The sequence below is a fragment of the Larimichthys crocea genome, chromosome XVII, assembly GCF_000972845.2.
Source record: "Larimichthys crocea isolate SSNF chromosome XVII, L_crocea_2.0, whole genome shotgun sequence".
NCBI lineage: Eukaryota > Metazoa > Chordata > Actinopteri > Sciaenidae > Larimichthys > Larimichthys crocea.
Genome location: NC_040027.1, coordinates 28,076,631 through 28,093,799, shown reverse-complemented (window position 1 = coordinate 28,093,799; position 17,169 = coordinate 28,076,631). Strand labels below are relative to the sequence as shown.

The window sequence follows — 17,169 nt, the reverse complement described above, 5'->3', positions numbered from 1 at the left end:
TACTCTATGATTCATGGACATCAGAGATTAGAAAGTGTAAGTCACGTTGAATTTGAAAATGTGTGAAATGCCTGTGTATTTAGTTTTAAGCTCAGTTATGACTCAGGGAGGATATTAAAATACCTTAGTGGCCTTTTGCCTCATGAGCTATCCCTCTTTTCTTGCCTCTCTTTGACTCACAAATTTAAAACCTCTGGTCTTCTAATATCCAATATTTCTGAGTTAAACTCAGTACATAGAAATAATACTTCTGTTAGGCAAGAATCTTTTAACCATCTAGCCTTCAATAAGTATTACTTTACTTCTGAGATATCCATGTCAGGTAGTTTCCAGTTATGTTTTTATCTGATTATAGAACAAACATTTTGCCCCCAAAAAAAGATTTTAAAAATCCCCAAATTGTTGAAATTAGACTTAACCTCAAATTCCAAACCAGATATCAGGTCCGTCCATCTGGTGTCTCTGGAGGAAGGTTAGAGGAAGACTGGACAGAAGAGCAAGGTCACACCTCAGGATGCTGCATTTGAGCTTACACTAAAAACATGTCTTTGCACTGCGCAGAGTGGGATAGTATGTCATATAGCAACGTTCAAATGTGCATGTCGGGGGGAAATCAAGGTCTTGCCCTTTTTAATCGTGTTCCTCTGCTCTGGGGTAACAGCCCCTGGGGTAGATAATAACAGAGTAATCCTCTTATCTGTTGCTGCTTCCCTCACCCTCACAGATCATTTTTCTTCTGCTCTAGTGTATCATGCCATACTGAGCTGGCACAGTGCTGAATGTTTTCCCATTTGAGTTTTGTGCACAGTTTGGCTCAGTTCAGATTACACTGGTGAAATGCAATGAAAATGAGAAAAATCAAAATGGTATTGATACTGTGCCATACCGCGCCAAAAGCAATAGTACTCCCCCCTCTTAGTATGCTAATTAATCGTATAAATTGATTATAAAAAATTAAATTATTTCAAAAACACAGAGACAGTTTCGCCTGGTTCAAATAGATAATATTTAAGTGAGAGAAATTCACTGGCACACACAGATATGCACTCAGTAGCTTACAATAAACCCTTCAAAGCTACACACTTTGGCACACATATTGGTGCCTTCATCCAGGCATGTTGGGCATGGTGTGTGAAAGGTGCCCTGCTGGGTGGTTGGTGACAAAGACTATTTCTGTATTCTCTCTCAGACAGAGACAAGCAGGATGTGAAGGAGATGAACTCTCATCACACTGTGCTAAATAGCACCAAGGGGCACAAACCACACCTAACATTAGCATACTCCTTTCTAAAGCTGTCATGCCTTTGGGCCATCAGTCTGCAGCTACTGAAAGGTCATTTGAGACTCATGAGCACATGCAGGTCTTAATAGCTAATGCAGAGGCTTTAATTTCTTCACTGTTGCATATGAAAATGGACTACAGGGTTTAAGGTTGTTTTATTTTTTTCAGGCAAGGTCAATATACCACGGCATTCATATACATATTCATATTCATATGCAAATAACATTGCAAGGGTTGTCTTGACTATCCATGTAAGGTGTCCCTTGCACTTTACAGCATTGTACTGTGTTGAGGAAAGTGTTTTAATTTGAGCTATTGCCACTCACCAGGTGAAAAGGTGTTGAATGAATCCCCTAGTTAGCCAGCTGACTGTGAGATAAATGTGACATGCACTTACAAACGCGCTTGTATTACCCCACTGTGATGATGGGTTGTAAAGAAAACTACCATGGTGTGATGATAGCTTTCAACTGAATGGCAACACCAGCTCTGCACATTCGTCTGTATGTTTCGAAGCGTGTGCATCGGTGAAAAATCACTCTCAGAGGGCGTCATTCACTGTGAATCCAGCAGCATCTGCCAGGTGCTAGCTAATTATGTTCAAATAAACACATGTGGGGAAATTGCATAACCAGACCTCTCTCTAAACCTCTAAACCTCGCTTTGACGCTGTGCTAATATGAGTAGAAATTTCCTCAAAAGTTTAAAAGTTGGCATGCGTTTTTTTGTTGTTGTTTTTTTTGGCATTTTCTGCTTCATTGGATAGTGGCAGCTGGAGAGATGGACATGAAATTCTGTTACAGGAGGGCTTTAGCCTTGATACATAGGGCAGACGCTCTACCAGGTGAGCTACCATGACGGGTGCCCCCAAGAGTGGGCTTGTTTGGAATTACTTGAAACTACAAACAAACAAAAACCTTATGTTAGTTATTGGCTACGTCAGTAAATCAACAAAATTTCAAAAATAAGTAATGTCTTGCCGTGTCTTTGCTGTTTAAATTGAGTGGTATGTCATAATCTCTTCCGGCGTGAAAGAGATTATGCAACACAACCACAAGCTGCAGAAATATATTAAAGTTTATAGTCATTGTTGCAAACAAAGACAAGACATGCAGGAGGACTTTCATTTCCATATACATACCCATTCCATAAAATGTTATGAACATGATTAATTGTAGAGCTTTGCTCAACATGGCTTTTTAACAATCCCTGCACATTGGTTATAAAAACTGTTTTATCTAAATGATGACAAATGCAAATGAAGCCTAAAATTTGGTTTATTAGCACAGTTATTTGCAGAGTTACAGTACTTCCTGATCCTCCTTTGACTACGTTTTAGGTTGGGTTTTTTTCTTCTGAATTCCAAAAGTTGAGTTTGTTGAGTCAACCCTGGGACTTGTGAAACCGATGCGTAAAACTTCAAAAGTGACAGGGATGGCATCTTATCCATTTAGATTTGACCTGAATATACACAAGATTTTTATATCATACCCAAAATTCCTTTCTGTTTTCACAAGCACTTCCTGGTTTCACTCATGCAGGGGGTGATATCATATCATATAATAGAATCTAATAGAGGTGGGCGACAGTGGGACATAGGGAGATATATTGGTTGTTGGAAGAGAAGGAGTGAAGCTCATTTGTCAAGCAGTTATCAGTAGCATCCCGGAATTTGTCAGAGTCAATAACAAGACTGGCTATGCATTGACAGACAGTCTCTAACGTACAGTGAAACTGCAATTTTTCGCTACACATCGATGTCTATGCACCAGCTCTCTATATATTACGGCTTGTTTTGGCAGGGATTGAGAATGCACGGGGGGGACACCAGCAACAGGAGAGGAGTGCCAATTCAGTGTGGACTGGATACGCAAATAGCAGGAAAGTTTAGACACAACATCTTTTCAGTGTTTGAAGCACCAATATTGAATTTGGAGATAATGTGGCGAAGATGAAACACTGTCTGATCAGACGGCCATTAGCTGCATCCTCCTCGTTTTAAGTGTTTTTTCGTCCTCCTCTCTTCTCACATATGCTCTTTTAAGTGTATTCATATTGAATGTTGGCAGATACAAATCTTTAAATAGAACAGGGGGTGTAGGAAGGGCATGTTTGGAGGAGGGGTGTGAAGAAAAACAAGCTGATCTTTGATGTCTCTGTTTTACTTAACCCTCTAAAAGTAACCTTGATGAGATTCCAGGATCAATAAATCTCCAGGGAGTAAAAAAAGATCAGAAATCGCCTCTTTTTTACTTTTTTCTGCTTATTCCCGATCTCCTCAGTGGCTCTTCCATTTGTGTCTGCCTGTGTACCCCAAGGAGTGTAAGCCTCTACTCATTGGCTCCAGTTGTGTTTTCAACCCTGCCCGGCAGCAGCTTCCATAACATAATGATTACTGTTAGAGAAAAGTGCCTCTTGGGGATGGAGAAGCAAAGCTGTGGTTGAAAAATGATGTTCCCACACAATTATGTGAGGACAGTGTAGGATTCCCCCCCCCTCCCCTTCATCTCTGCGTCTTTTGGTCAATTGACAAAAGGAAGGAGGAGAAAAATGCTCGCTGTTACCTGCAGCTTCGAAGTTGTGGTTGGAGTCAGCAAGGTGTGCCAAGTATCACAGCTGTATCCTGCAATCGATGACCTGGCTGCCAGAGAGCTGGGATCAATGATGCCCTCCCTGTTCACACTGCAGGCTTCTCTTGTTTTTTTCTCATAGGCATGCACTACAGTCCTATTTTGTCTTTGCTGAGCCTAGTTGGTGAGATTAGTTGCAACATAATTTAAGGCAGACAGATGGAGAAAGATAAGCACTTCACTAAGTTTTATTTATTTATTTATTCAATGGAGATTGACTGCAAATACCTTTTTTCCGCGTGCCAAATTTTCAAGGGCTGCTCATAAACACGTGGCCACGAGCTTAAAAAAAATCTAAAACGCCTGGCCTTCTCTTAATTTGATCCTTTATTACAGGGTCAGACAAACATGGCACAGTAAGAGCTAATTTCTGCCAGTTTTGAGGGCAATCGGCTCATCATGTCTCTAAATCCCTGCATGTAAGGAGGATTGTATTTAAATAGTGGCTAATACTCTCTCACAGCAGAGTGCTGCCTTTCAAAAGTTAGCATGCAAGTAAGGCATTGTAGGCAGGTGTCAGATAAGACTGAAGATGCTGAAGTGGTATACATGACTGGTGTTACCTGGTGTTAGACTGTGTTTAACACAAGTAAACGGGGGTATTGCTGACTGCTACTTCTTTTCTTTTCAAGATGAACTTGATATTCCAACCCAAGCAATACTCAATCATACCCCTGTCTTGCATGATATACCACCAGTAAAGCTCAAATTCTAAATTTCCAAGATCTTGTCTGAATGATAATGAGACGTTTGCATGGGGGACACAGTCTTAAAAAGGCATTTGGGGCAAAAATCTGAGCTTTTGATTCCCTCTTTGTCTCTGAGGCCTTTTGGCAAGCAGAGAGCTCTAGAGAACCCCTCTAGAGGGGTTGTGGGAACGCCATCTCCCTGCTCTATCCAAATTCTGCTGCCCGGCACAGTCGGATAAAGAGGCCACCGGCACAGCCTCTAGTGTTTCAAGTCTGATTAATCTTCTGATTAGCTTAATCCAGCAATGCTTCAGTGGAGGGAAGCAATCCTCCTCTGGAAAGTTTCCTGTCTCACAAGAGAACTTTATATATTTCCCCTTTTCTCTCCTTTAGGCTCCGTTTTGATCTTTCATGGTTATCTTTAAGGTTAAAGGTGTTGCTCGTAATCACATGGCTCACCTTACTTAAAAGCGTTTGAAGTAGACTTATTTTTTTCCCTGGTTGGATCTCTACTGGTTGGCCTCTTGATTTAATTTCATTTTAACTTCTGTTAATAAAGTTTCCACACAACAAATAGCTTCTAAAGCCTGTGTTCGATCGAGGCTCTGCTTATTGTTTAAAGAGACAAAGGCTAATGAAAGTCAGGTAGGGGGGAATGCTTTACTTAACGCCACTGGAAGATACAATGGGAGCCATTTTCTGATTTATCACCAGAGTTGGAGCAATGAATAGAAAATGTTAATGAAGGTCAAATGACAAAACACTCTCTGTGCTTTTATAGGGGTCTACACACATGCGTGCGCACGCACGCACAATTTAGCACATGGCTGCTTAATGATTGTAGGACATTAACTTCACACAGTGTCTCCTGTTCTACTGGATAATGTTTTTTTTTTTGTAAAGAGTTCCCACCTAATTAGCTTTTTTGGTCCCTACCCATCTCTGAAACACCAAATAAATAGCATGTGCTTTGCTGATATGCAAGCCTCCCAGGCAATCCTCTGGTGTATTTAATAGACTATTTATTTTTAATAATTAAGCATTAGAGGTTGGTGGTAATCTTGTTACTCTTGGCGTGTTGCATTGACAAATGAGTTTGTTTAGTTTATCAATTATTTTTGAGCATTTGGATATCTTTCTATGTATTTCCAGCATTTCTATATCAAACATAATCATTGAAGTTGTGGGTTTGATCCTTGGATACATTATATTTCGGTTATTTGAAATGTTGATCAGCAGTTTTAGTTTGAAAGTGTGTGTTTTTATTTATCAGTCACTATGGTTTAATGCCGAATTGTCTTCTTTCATTGTCTTCTTGTTCTACCTACATCTACTCCATTGTTTTAGTGGATATTGAATATTGTGGAAGTTTAATGATATCATGTCCAACTATTTTGAAAGCACTAAAATCTGTGTGGGTGTTGATTCATTGTGATTAATTTAAAAAAAAAGTGGGTCATCTTCGTAGAAGCCAGCTTGGGAGGTTTCATTTCATTTTCCTGTGACTGTTTGAACTTTGAGTGTTTGAACTTTATGAGTATGACTTTGAAGAGCAGGAGGGTAGGCTGATTGAAAATAAACTGGCACATAGTTCAGTCATCCTCAAAGCAGAGTCTTTGAAGTTGCACATTTTACATTTGGAGTTTTTAGCTCATGGTGTCGCATGCAGTGATTCACACAGCATGAGCAAGCAAGAGTTTGGTGTCTTGACACTTTGACACAACACGACGACTAGCTGCGGGTAGAAATGTTGTTGTGCTGTGAGATCAAGCCTGTGACCTTTTTAGTTACATGATATTCTCTCTAACATCAAGGCCACCCTGCTTCCTCTCCGGATGCAGAGCCCAGAGCAACAAGCATCACTACTATGTACTGCTGTGACACAAGTCTGGTTGGATATCGTCCCTTGCAACCACATTGCTTCAAGTTACACTGGGCACCATCCTAAATGGGCTTAAATTTTTAATTTGCGCTGGAGAACAGAGATCACATCTTGGGAGGATAGCATATCTGTAATTTATTTAAGAATCCCACAGAGGGAGAGTTATTTTGGAGGCGGAGAGCTGAAAGGGAAGTATCCGTGTGGCATTTTTTGTTCAGCCCAAGGGGCTTGTAGGTAGACTCCACTCGGCAGTGACCTTCTCGGCGTTGTGGAGGAGCGTTGAGGATGAACATTCTATTTATGTTGCAATCCTCGGGTAAAAAATGTTGAGTGCAGAAACTATTTCTCTTCCATCCTGAGGAACAATGGAAGCGTTTGAATAATTGATTTGAAGTTTTGCTAAAACTCTGTATCCTTTTACATTTTACCACAGTCAAATGATTAAACGGCTCTGTCACTGCGCAGCTGGTCTCATCTTGATTTTCTCTACCATTTGAAGACACGCTCCTCTGAAGAGTGTAGTGAAGAGTGCTTCACTTCCCGTGGTCAAACACGTCACCTTCACCTGCGTGAAATAAAAGCTTTGTCACTCTTAATTAATTTGGGCATGATTAGTGCCGACAGGTGTGGTTGGTGTTCTGTATACACAAGCAGCGGCAACAAACGGGCATGCAACAATCCGCAGTAATTTATTAAAATAACCATCAAAGCTGCCACTTATCCACGATGGTGGGGTGAGTGTGCACACGTGTGAAAGTGGGGTAAACAGGGCGGCCCATGGAAGCTGATGGTGGTGGCACGCTATCATGCAGTTCATCCTTAATGAGTGTGGATTAGCGGGGATGATCCGGGCTTTGCAAAACCTCTGGTCTAGGGCTGGTGGAGGTTGTGTGTGTGTGTGTGTGTGTGTGTGTGTGTGTGTGTGTAGCGATGGGAGGAGACATCATGACTCACACCAAAGTCAGTTTCAAAATCATTCCCAGAATTTTCCACAATGCCAGATAAGTGTAATAATAATACATTAGATGACCCCGAGTGCGTGTGTGCGTCTGTGTGTGGACACCCATCTTATCCTCTCCCTACCAATCACCATGCAGTGCATCGGCCACCTCCTCCCTCGCAGATGAGCATAAGCGCTGATTAATATTCCTCCGCAGTGATTTATTCATTCATTTAATTATTTGCGAGCTGTTGCCTGCAAGGGGATAACAAAACATGTTTGTCGCTCTGTTTTCATTTCTTTACATTGTATAAAGAAGGAGCATAAAAACAGGGGGAATGGGAATTAGAATGTAATGATTATTTCATGATTTGAATGCACAGTGTTTTTGGATGCTTTGTTGATAATGCTAAACCTTTAAGGCATGAATTGAGTGCGCTACCATTCAGCAGCACAAATTCTGCCACAGCTAAGAGAGGCTTGGGAGAAGCTTGTGACCATAACATCAACAGTTTGAATTTGCATGCTGGAAGTTAAGTCACGTCCGTGTGGACGCGGAGCATGCGAATGAGTCAAACTGCTCTCTCCCTTAGCAACTACTAAAAGAGCTTCTCTTGAACTCCACATTTGAACCAGTAACGCTGCTCGATGGCTGGCAGGTAGAGGATTGTGTGTACTGAGAAGTTACTTGGAAGAGATGTCTGTGACTATGTGGATATGCAGCAGGGCAGTGGTAATCAAAGCATGCATCCTCTGCAAAGTTTAGCCCTGAATGACTGAAATTAAAACCAAAACCTTCATATATAGATAGACTCCAAGATCAGCAGGGAGTTGCAGAGACAGGGGGTTCACTGGTCCTTAAGCTTTGGCATCTCTAAATGGAACTGATGCCCTAGATTTGACCATGAGGTCAACTTAACAAGTGGAGTTTTCAAATACCCTGTCATCTCTGTTTAAAGACAGTTATCTCTTTTAAGGCAATTGTTATAGTGATATGTTTGCTATCAGAATGAAATATGGGCCACTGTCAGAAAACAGCAAACGCATTCTTTTATTTAACCCTAGACTTCTCCTGTCACAAATATCTACACACAGTGTACTGCAGTGTACGAGACAGTCATACAGACAACGGTTTTGAGTAGCAGCCATAGACATGTGGCCTGGGAGATGATTTATCATAATTAATCCGCTATGTCCAGTCCCAACAGCCGCCCATTCTAACCCCCCACCAATCCACCACACTCACACACACACACACTCTCACAATCTCCCCACCCCCTAGTCAGTAAGGCTTGGGAACACAGCTGTGACCACCTCGGCGCCTTTCCAACCCAATGTCACCAACGTCCCTATCGAAGGACATCGAAGAGGATTTAGCCCGTCTATCTCTCTTCCTCCCTGTTAAACCCCCCGAACCTTCACAATAGAACACGCGCTGTACTTTATCATGCCCATCATATCATGAACCATTAACATGAGGGCCTACAATAACATTATTTATGGAGGCGTTAATATTAATATCGACCTGTGTGCTGTCAGGCGAGCTGATTTACTCAGAGCTGGAATGCCGGGCCGTGTAGAGGTGGCAGGTGGACTAATTGAATATCAGTCACTGCATACAGCGTGCCGATAGACGCTCACCTACTGAACAAGCACACGCACACACACACACACAAATCGCTGAACTACACATGCAAAAAAAAAGACGCGCGTGACCTCACTCTAAACTTAAGTAAGCATTAAGAGTGTGTGTGCAGGTGTACATCAGACAGGTCACCTTATAGCCTTTTTAACCAACGTTGCATGGCAGTAATCATGACTGGAGCTCTGCTGAGAGCATGTTGGTATAATAGAGGCTCTTGTACTTATCTGCACGAAACAGGCCCCACTAATGAAACTTCAGTCAGAGTGGCTCATTGCTGGAGCGTTTCATCTGTGAATTGTGCTGTATGAGTGTGTGGTGGCTCACTGACAGAGCACAGAGGTACAGGATTAGTTAGCAACCATGGAGAATAATGAGGTTGCAGGACAAATAAACTCTTGAGTCTGATGTTTGTTTTGAGGGCAGCTCTTGCCAATTTTAGTCCATTTGAAACAGTGTTTTAAACCTTAAAAACCTAAGATGTTGGATAGGTTTGTGGTCATTTTGTGAAAAACAGCACATGGTTTTTAATTGAGCCATTGGTGGATAAAAGAACCAACATAACATTGCTGGCTTTATCTGTCCATTAAAGTGATGCCATTTTTTTGTCATTCAAACATGAATGACTTTTACATTATTGTTTCCTACAGCTTCATTCAGGCATGACAGCACATATCTGTTGTCTCCCAGGCTGCATCACTGATGGATTTTAAAACTTGAAGCCGCTGAAGTCTTAATGACCTTCATGACTGCTAGGGACACTTGCCACCGCTTCTAACAATGAATCTACTGATGCACTTTAACATCCGTCTCATCATTTAAAGTTATTTGATAGTGATTTCAGCTGACTGTTTCACAATATCCAACAGTTAATTTCCATAGCTCACATGCTGCATGTTTATTCTTGTAGGAGGGTTTTTAAATCTCTTCTAGTGTTGCACCATGTGGGGAAAATTGTTTTTACTGATCTGATGTGAGAAGATCGATCTCTGCGCACCTTTTATATGGTCTCTTTCATGTTTCCTAGTTGATATACTGATTCTGATAATAAATGTATTACAGTGATCTTAGACAGCAGCACTTGACTACAGCTGCTGGTTTAATTCCCTATATAGCTGGGTAGATGTAATAGTGCAAAACAAAGAAAGTACAAGCAAGACATGTAGACATTTGGTCATTTCCAGTATTTTGTGGGTCAGAATGCAGCCTGCAGTAGATTGGAATACATTTGAATGACTAAAGGAGGTTATTATCCAATGAATGTCTCATTATTTCTTTCTCAGAGCCCAAAGGGGCCTTGACTGGTGCCTCAGTGCCTTACTACATGGCTTTGAATTGAAACAGTAATTTCCATGAGGTTGATTCTCCGTCTTTTACATTAGCATTTTTCGGCATTTAGCCAATGCTCTAAACCAGAGCAGCTTACAGTGAGCGATCAGGTAGAGACCTGTCCAAGGACACTATATCAGCAGAGCTCACACATTGACATTATGACCACTTAAAGACCTATCACATTTGTGTTGCATTTGTTCTTATTATTATCATTTATTCCTAACACGTGGGCAGCCTGTTTTGTGAGACCTAAAGAAAAAGTGCTTCAGAAAATAATAAATGCAGCAAGACACTGTGCTGTAAATGGGTTGAGGTCAATTAATTTATGAATTCAGTGAAGTACATCTTTCTTTGCACCATTAAGGTCAGGAAGCTTGCATTGCTGATAGAGAAAGGAATGCATGTGCCAGATACAGAAAGTGTTTTTTAATAACCTTCTATAACCTACTAGGTAAATTAGTATTATTATTTTATTTTTTAAGATATTTTTTGCCTTGATAGCGACAGCTTGAAGAGTGACAGGAAATATGGGGAGAGCGAGATGGGGAATGACAAGCAGGAAAGAGCCACAGGTCAGATTCGAATCCTTGGCTATCCGCGGCAAGGACTGAGCCTTTGTACATGAGGCGGTTGGTCTACCGACTGAGCTAAACGACACCCGCTAGTTAAATTATTGACTTACAATTGTGTTTGTTGCAGCACATTTTGTGTCAGGTGAAGACAGCACTTGTATGATCCAATATGATGAGCAGATGAGCAAACTGGAATGTGTGTCGACATTACAACGCTGATATAAAATTGTGAAACTATTCAAAGGTAAATGTCAACAAAATTTTGGAGCTTTACCTGATCCACTCTAATGTCTTGACAAATCCAGTGCATTTTGTCTGTTATGGCCAAAGTATTGGTGACTTGTCCAGCGTGTACCCTACCTCTCGCCCCAATCAGTCCTAGTCAGCTGGGATCGACTCTAGCCCCTCCGCGACCTTTGTAAGGATAAGTGGTTATGGAAAATGGATGTATGGCCTGGACTTTAAGTTCTCTGTGTAACATTCAGAAATATTCTTGTTAATAATGACACCTTTGGTCGTTATGTGAACTGCAGTCAGCATCCTGTTGCTTGCACTCCATAGGCACAAGTGATCATCCTGGACATCAGTGGCATACACAGGAACGCTTGAATGCTGGACCATTGGCTCCATGATATTAACCAGCTTTCCATTTGCAAGTATCAGTGTTGCATACTGCTGACATAACATCCTTGGGATTTTCCCAGGAAAATTTGTTAACATAAATCAGTCCACAGGATGCTATATGCAACCAACAAAGTTGTGAATATGTAAAATTGCCTGACAATCGTACATATGGCACCTTTAATTCACCTATCTTTTTACTAAATTTAATAACTTCTTACTTCAATTTAGTCATTTTTGAATGTGAGAGAACTAAATTGCTGATAGCTCAGATTCAGTCACCTACATAGACGCAGCACCTCAGCTCTCTTGTTTCCTCATTTCCCCTGACTTCCTTCCTCTCTTCCTTTTCTCTTTTCCTCTGATCTGATTTCACAACTTGTCCTTTCCTCTCCACACCACTCTTCTCTTCCTTTTGGCTCCCTCTATCACCTCCTTCCCCATTATCTCCTCTCTTGTCTTTTCCTCTCCACTTATCCTTACTTCTCCTCCTAGTTTCTTTCAACTCTCTCCTCCTGACTTCTCTTCTGTCTTTCCCTCTGGCTTGTGTAAGTCTGTCGTTTCCTTGCAGCTTTCAGCTCCATCAACTTGTCTCCTCCCGACTCCTCCTCCTCCTCTCCTCTTGACCTGAGTGCTCCTCCTCCTGTCACTGTCTGCTCTCCTCCTGACTTCTCTTGTTTTGTTTTGTTTTGTTTTTTTTCTCTGAGACATCCCTTCCTTTTTTTGTCCATTGATCACCTGAATTTCGCATCCCTGCCCTCCTTTCCACTCACATCTTTACTTTTTCTTTTGTATTCCTCTTTGTTCTCTTCTCCCTGTACTGAATATCTGTTTTTTAATAGGCCATATGAATGATTTTTTTTTTTTACCTTGAGAACAATGAAGAATGAGGAGGTGGGTGGAGGTGAGGTGAGGACAAGACAGGAGGACACCAGGTGCTGCTATGCTGCTATTCATTCAAAGAAAAAAAACTATCAGCGTTGACATTTCATCATCTGAGGTTGAAATGTGCAATGTTTTTTACTTCTCAAGTAGCAGATCTGTTGACATTTACGCAGTAGTATGAAGCACAGTCTTGTGTTTTCTTACTTTTGTGTTTCCATTTATTTTTATTTTTTTTTATGTATCTGCTCCGTGAGTTCCCTGTTCTTCTATTCTGAATGTACCCTATGTGGTCAGAAAAATACATGGACCCATTTCTGAGCGTGCATGTTTTCATTTCCCAATTCGCCATGCACCATGATGCTTGGCCATCTGTCTCAGCACGGTAACTAAATTCAACGCCAATATGTTGCAGGGTCATGAGAAAACAAACCGGAGCTGCTTTCCACATGAGTGGACCAAAGCATAACTTAACCCTCCCTGTTCCACAGCAAAAACCACTGACAGAGTTTGAGCATCACACGCTCACCTGCGCTCTATTGTGAGGATGCCGGGTGAGATTTCCACTATCTCAGACGTTGATTTAGGAGGAATTTTAGCCTCCGCGCTGTTCCGCTAAACCTTCATTCCGGCTGATTAATGGCGACTCGCCCAGCCAAGGGAGTGTCTCATGCGACGGAGGAAGCGGTAGTGCAACAGCGTGTGTGCAGTGAATAAATGCTGTACATTAAACAAATTCCCCCGCGCTCGTCTTGGCAGCCAGGCGTGTGGGAGGAGGGAGTATTGCAGAATCGGCCACTTTTTTTTTTTTTCCTTTGTCTCTTTCGCTAACTGACACACACATGCATGCAAGCGTAAGAAGCCACACACGCATTTACTTCTCAACAATTTTGTTCAGAAATCAGTGTTGCTTGTTTTCAAACCCACCCCATGCAAAATGTTTTACACACCCACATTCGTGTCCCTGCACACTCACGCATCCACTCTCCTGTGTGCTGCAGTTGGTGTATCAGGGGATCCCTCTGCAACCAGCCTGTTAGTTGACACTGATTGGCCAGCAAGGGCCAACCTGACCCCAGTGGCCTGTCAGAATAAAGGATCATGTTGACCATCGGCTGTCGAGGTAATAATGCCTATGGAGGATGCTGGGAGCAGCGGCCAGTTCAGGAGACAAAAACAGAGGGGGGAAGTAGAAAGAAGGCAGTAACATCAGGCTGAGAACTTTCTGCTGCCAAATATTTCCCTTTTTCTCCTTTAACACAGCATGAAGTTGTCTTACTGATGTCAGACAAAGTTCAATTTCAGCACACAGTCACTTCCAGATAATTTAAATGTCCATATTTTAATTACTTAAATATGCAGAGCACTTGACAGTAACAGCAGTTAGTATAATTCATGAATCAAAGTATGAAAACATACAGTGATCTGATGGTATGCATGTGGATAAGAATATCGTATCATATCATTGGCTATGCATTAGCACTTGGTATGAATTATGTGTTCTCATTACTTGCACTCTACAGTATCAGCATAGTAATTTGATCTCGGTATGCAGAGCTTGCATAAATATTGTATTTCTAACCTCCCGTTTTCAACATAAAACTTGGCGCCGTAGTCCAAACTCTGTTATTTAACTACAAGTAAGGTTAGGAAGCTCTCCTAAAGGAGCCCCAGTGTCCATGTTAATCGATCACATCTCTGTCATGTGTTTCAGCAGTAATATTCATTTCGTTATCTAGAAGGAGACTCTGGGTGTAGGGTAATGATAAGCTTCTCTGACCTTTTACTGGAGATAACCTTCCTTAGCTGGAAGGTCCTTAGGGTGGGCTCATGGCTGCCCACATCTCATGACTGAGAGTATCGACTGAGTATCGAGTGAGGCTGTGGCGCAGTCGACATGGCCTCCAGATGCACAGAAACTTACACAAGCACAAAAACAATCGCATGTACAATCACATTCAAATATATAGTATGCACTCATATTGAAGCAGTTCAAATTACAAACAGAAGTGCACATTCAAGCATTACTAGCGTACAAAAACAAATATGGTTACATCCCTCCATATGAATCTATGGATCTGTATATGCACAGTACATAGGTGTACACACATCGATCAGGTGTTACGAAGCAATTGATTCATGTTAGACTCTCAATTCTTCTTCTACGATTCTGAATTGATTCACAACTTCCAAAAATCAATTTTTCAAAACTTGGCAATGTTGACCTACCCGCACCCTTTTCAGGCCTCAGTTGTAGATTACATGAATCTGTAGCTGAAGAGTACATATTACTATAGAATCCAGAGCAGTGGTTAGTCAGTTGCTGCTAATTTGCTAACACCATCCATGGGTTTATTCCAGAGAACAAGCTGCATTTACAACACCTCGCTCATGATCATGGTAGTATTTTAGACAGAGACCCAACAATGTGGTGCTCTTTGAACTCTGCTAATTGGAAATGGCTTATCACAGTAGTACAACGGCTATACACGGACAAAAGCAACATCACCGGAGCGCTCTGTCAAGACAGTAGTGAAAGCAAGACTACACCGTGTTTACATTTTGCTCACCCATTTCACCCATGTATGATATATTCGGATTATCAATAACGTGTTTCGTGTTTCTGTTCATAGTAGTCACTTAAATAGTCACTTAAAATTGGATTTCTTAATGCTCCTCTCACACCCCATATTAAAAGTAATGTAACATAACACCATTGCCGTTTTACCATTTTATATTTACTTTAGTGGCCATGTTTAGGTGAGAAAATGGCTGAAATTAAATTTTCAGACTGTTGTTGCAGTATGTAAATTGATTCAATTAGTTTTCTTTCCCCTCACTGATGCAAAAAATTTACGTGCTAGCAGTTATCTTTACTGAACATTATTTCAACAATGAAATAAATTCATGCCATAACCATTTAAGTTTTAAGTGAAATACTCCAGTTCTGGGGAAGGGCTACTGTGACATACATTGCATTATGTTTCTTGTTATATCTGTTTGTTTTTAAGAGAGCATGATTGACTGAAATATTAAAACTAGAATAATCAATTAGTTCTTACATTAATATCTGATCCAAAAAAAACAATCATCTGATGAATTGCTAAACAATGAATCAGAAGTTGCGGCCCTAATTTTGAATCGTCGTGTCAAGAATCGAAATCGATTCACACCCCTAAAGCACACACAAAAACACGCACACACACACACACATCCCCACAGATCTGGAACAGGCTCGTTAGAGATGTGAATGAGAAGATGATCAAAAAAAGAGAAAAAAGTCAGGAGGGATTTCATGCAGATTTGCACTCCACTGCTCTCAGGCAATCAGTGGCAAGCCTGCTCTTCGCCCGAGAACTGTCATCCTGTGGTCACACAGGGTGAGAGAGAGAGAGACAGAGAGAGAGAGAGAGAGAGAGAGAGAGAGAGAGAGAGAGAGAGAGATTGTTTGAGAGTTTGTCGAATTCCCCCACCTACCACTCGAGAAGGCAGTTCATTTAGTAGTCCCTTTCATTAATGTTTCTCTTTCATTTTCCCTCTTTTTCTCCCTCTACCCCTTTTTTCTATCTACTTTAAAGGTACAAGTGAGCGAGGAACAAGAAGAAGAAGAAGAAGCCGCTGGAGCAGCTGAAGATATGAAGCTAAAGAGGTTTTGAAAACAACCCAGCGGTGAGTGCACCATCATATTAGGAGAGTCATTCTGTTCTCCAGGAGTCTCACGGCCTGCATAATTACATTGTGAGGCATAAATTTGTGCTTTTCTTAATTATCAGGTCTGATTTTCAGTCTATCCTTCCTTGCGTCCTTCCTTCCATCCTTCCTTGCTCTGCCTTTCTGTCTTTCTGTCTCTGCCTTTGATATTCACAGTGTCGCCCATGGTGAATAAGATATTTTCTATCCATGTCCATCTCTGGTTTCACACCACTGCACTGCACTGATCACATTTAATACTTGTCTGAAGCAAAACTATGCTTCTATGTTGTTGAATCTGTTTAGCAACAACAGATTTCATTTCATTCCTTTTCATGTTAAAATACACTTGTTTATTTGTAATTCACAAAGTGGGGCTGCGACAGAGCATCGTATGCCCTAACTGAGAAGCTGCAGATAACCTCTGTAATAACTACAGTGTTGTTGTCACTAATGGACTCTCACACGTTGCAGAGAAAAACAGACAATACAAAATGCACTCTTGGGTTCTACCCAGAGAAAGATGGACATATCCACAATCAATTCCTCTGCTTAGTCACCATTAAATTCATAATGTATGCTCTGTAGATTTTGTGTGTAAACATGTAAACAATTTTGTGTCCACAAAACTTTGCAAAAAGTTTATCATGGTCTGGTTGAAAGGTGACAGTGCAGGCCCAGTGTCCTTATTTTTTACTTCCTAATGATCACCATAACATGACACATCATAAACTGTCATCATGTTGCATGTATTTCCGGCCTCCCGGCACTAAACCCATCCATCCATATTGACAGCTGAGCTGAGGATGTGAGAGAGCTATCATCTACCTGTCACAACGAGCTGGAACTGAGGAGCTCCCCCTGTACCTGTGCAGTTCTTTCATTCAACCCGCCGCATTTGAGGTTTTTCAGACCTGGAAGCTGTCACGCATCAGCTTAGAAGAGTAATGTACTCAGCTGCTTAACTTTTTCCAAGTTCATTCATATTCACTCTTCTCAATGTTGAT

General features: G+C 41.3%; 1 long non-coding RNA gene across 1 annotated transcript in view; it reads left to right on the top strand.

Annotated features, from left to right (window-relative positions):
* The window catches only part of LOC113747953 (uncharacterized), a 48,689-nt gene extending 31,520 nt beyond the window's left edge, over positions 1–17,169 (top strand). The window contains exons 3-4 of the long non-coding RNA XR_003464018.1: positions 16,051–16,141; positions 16,958–17,169. This is a non-coding gene — a long non-coding RNA (uncharacterized LOC113747953). The remainder of the gene's footprint in view (positions 1–16,050; positions 16,142–16,957) is intronic.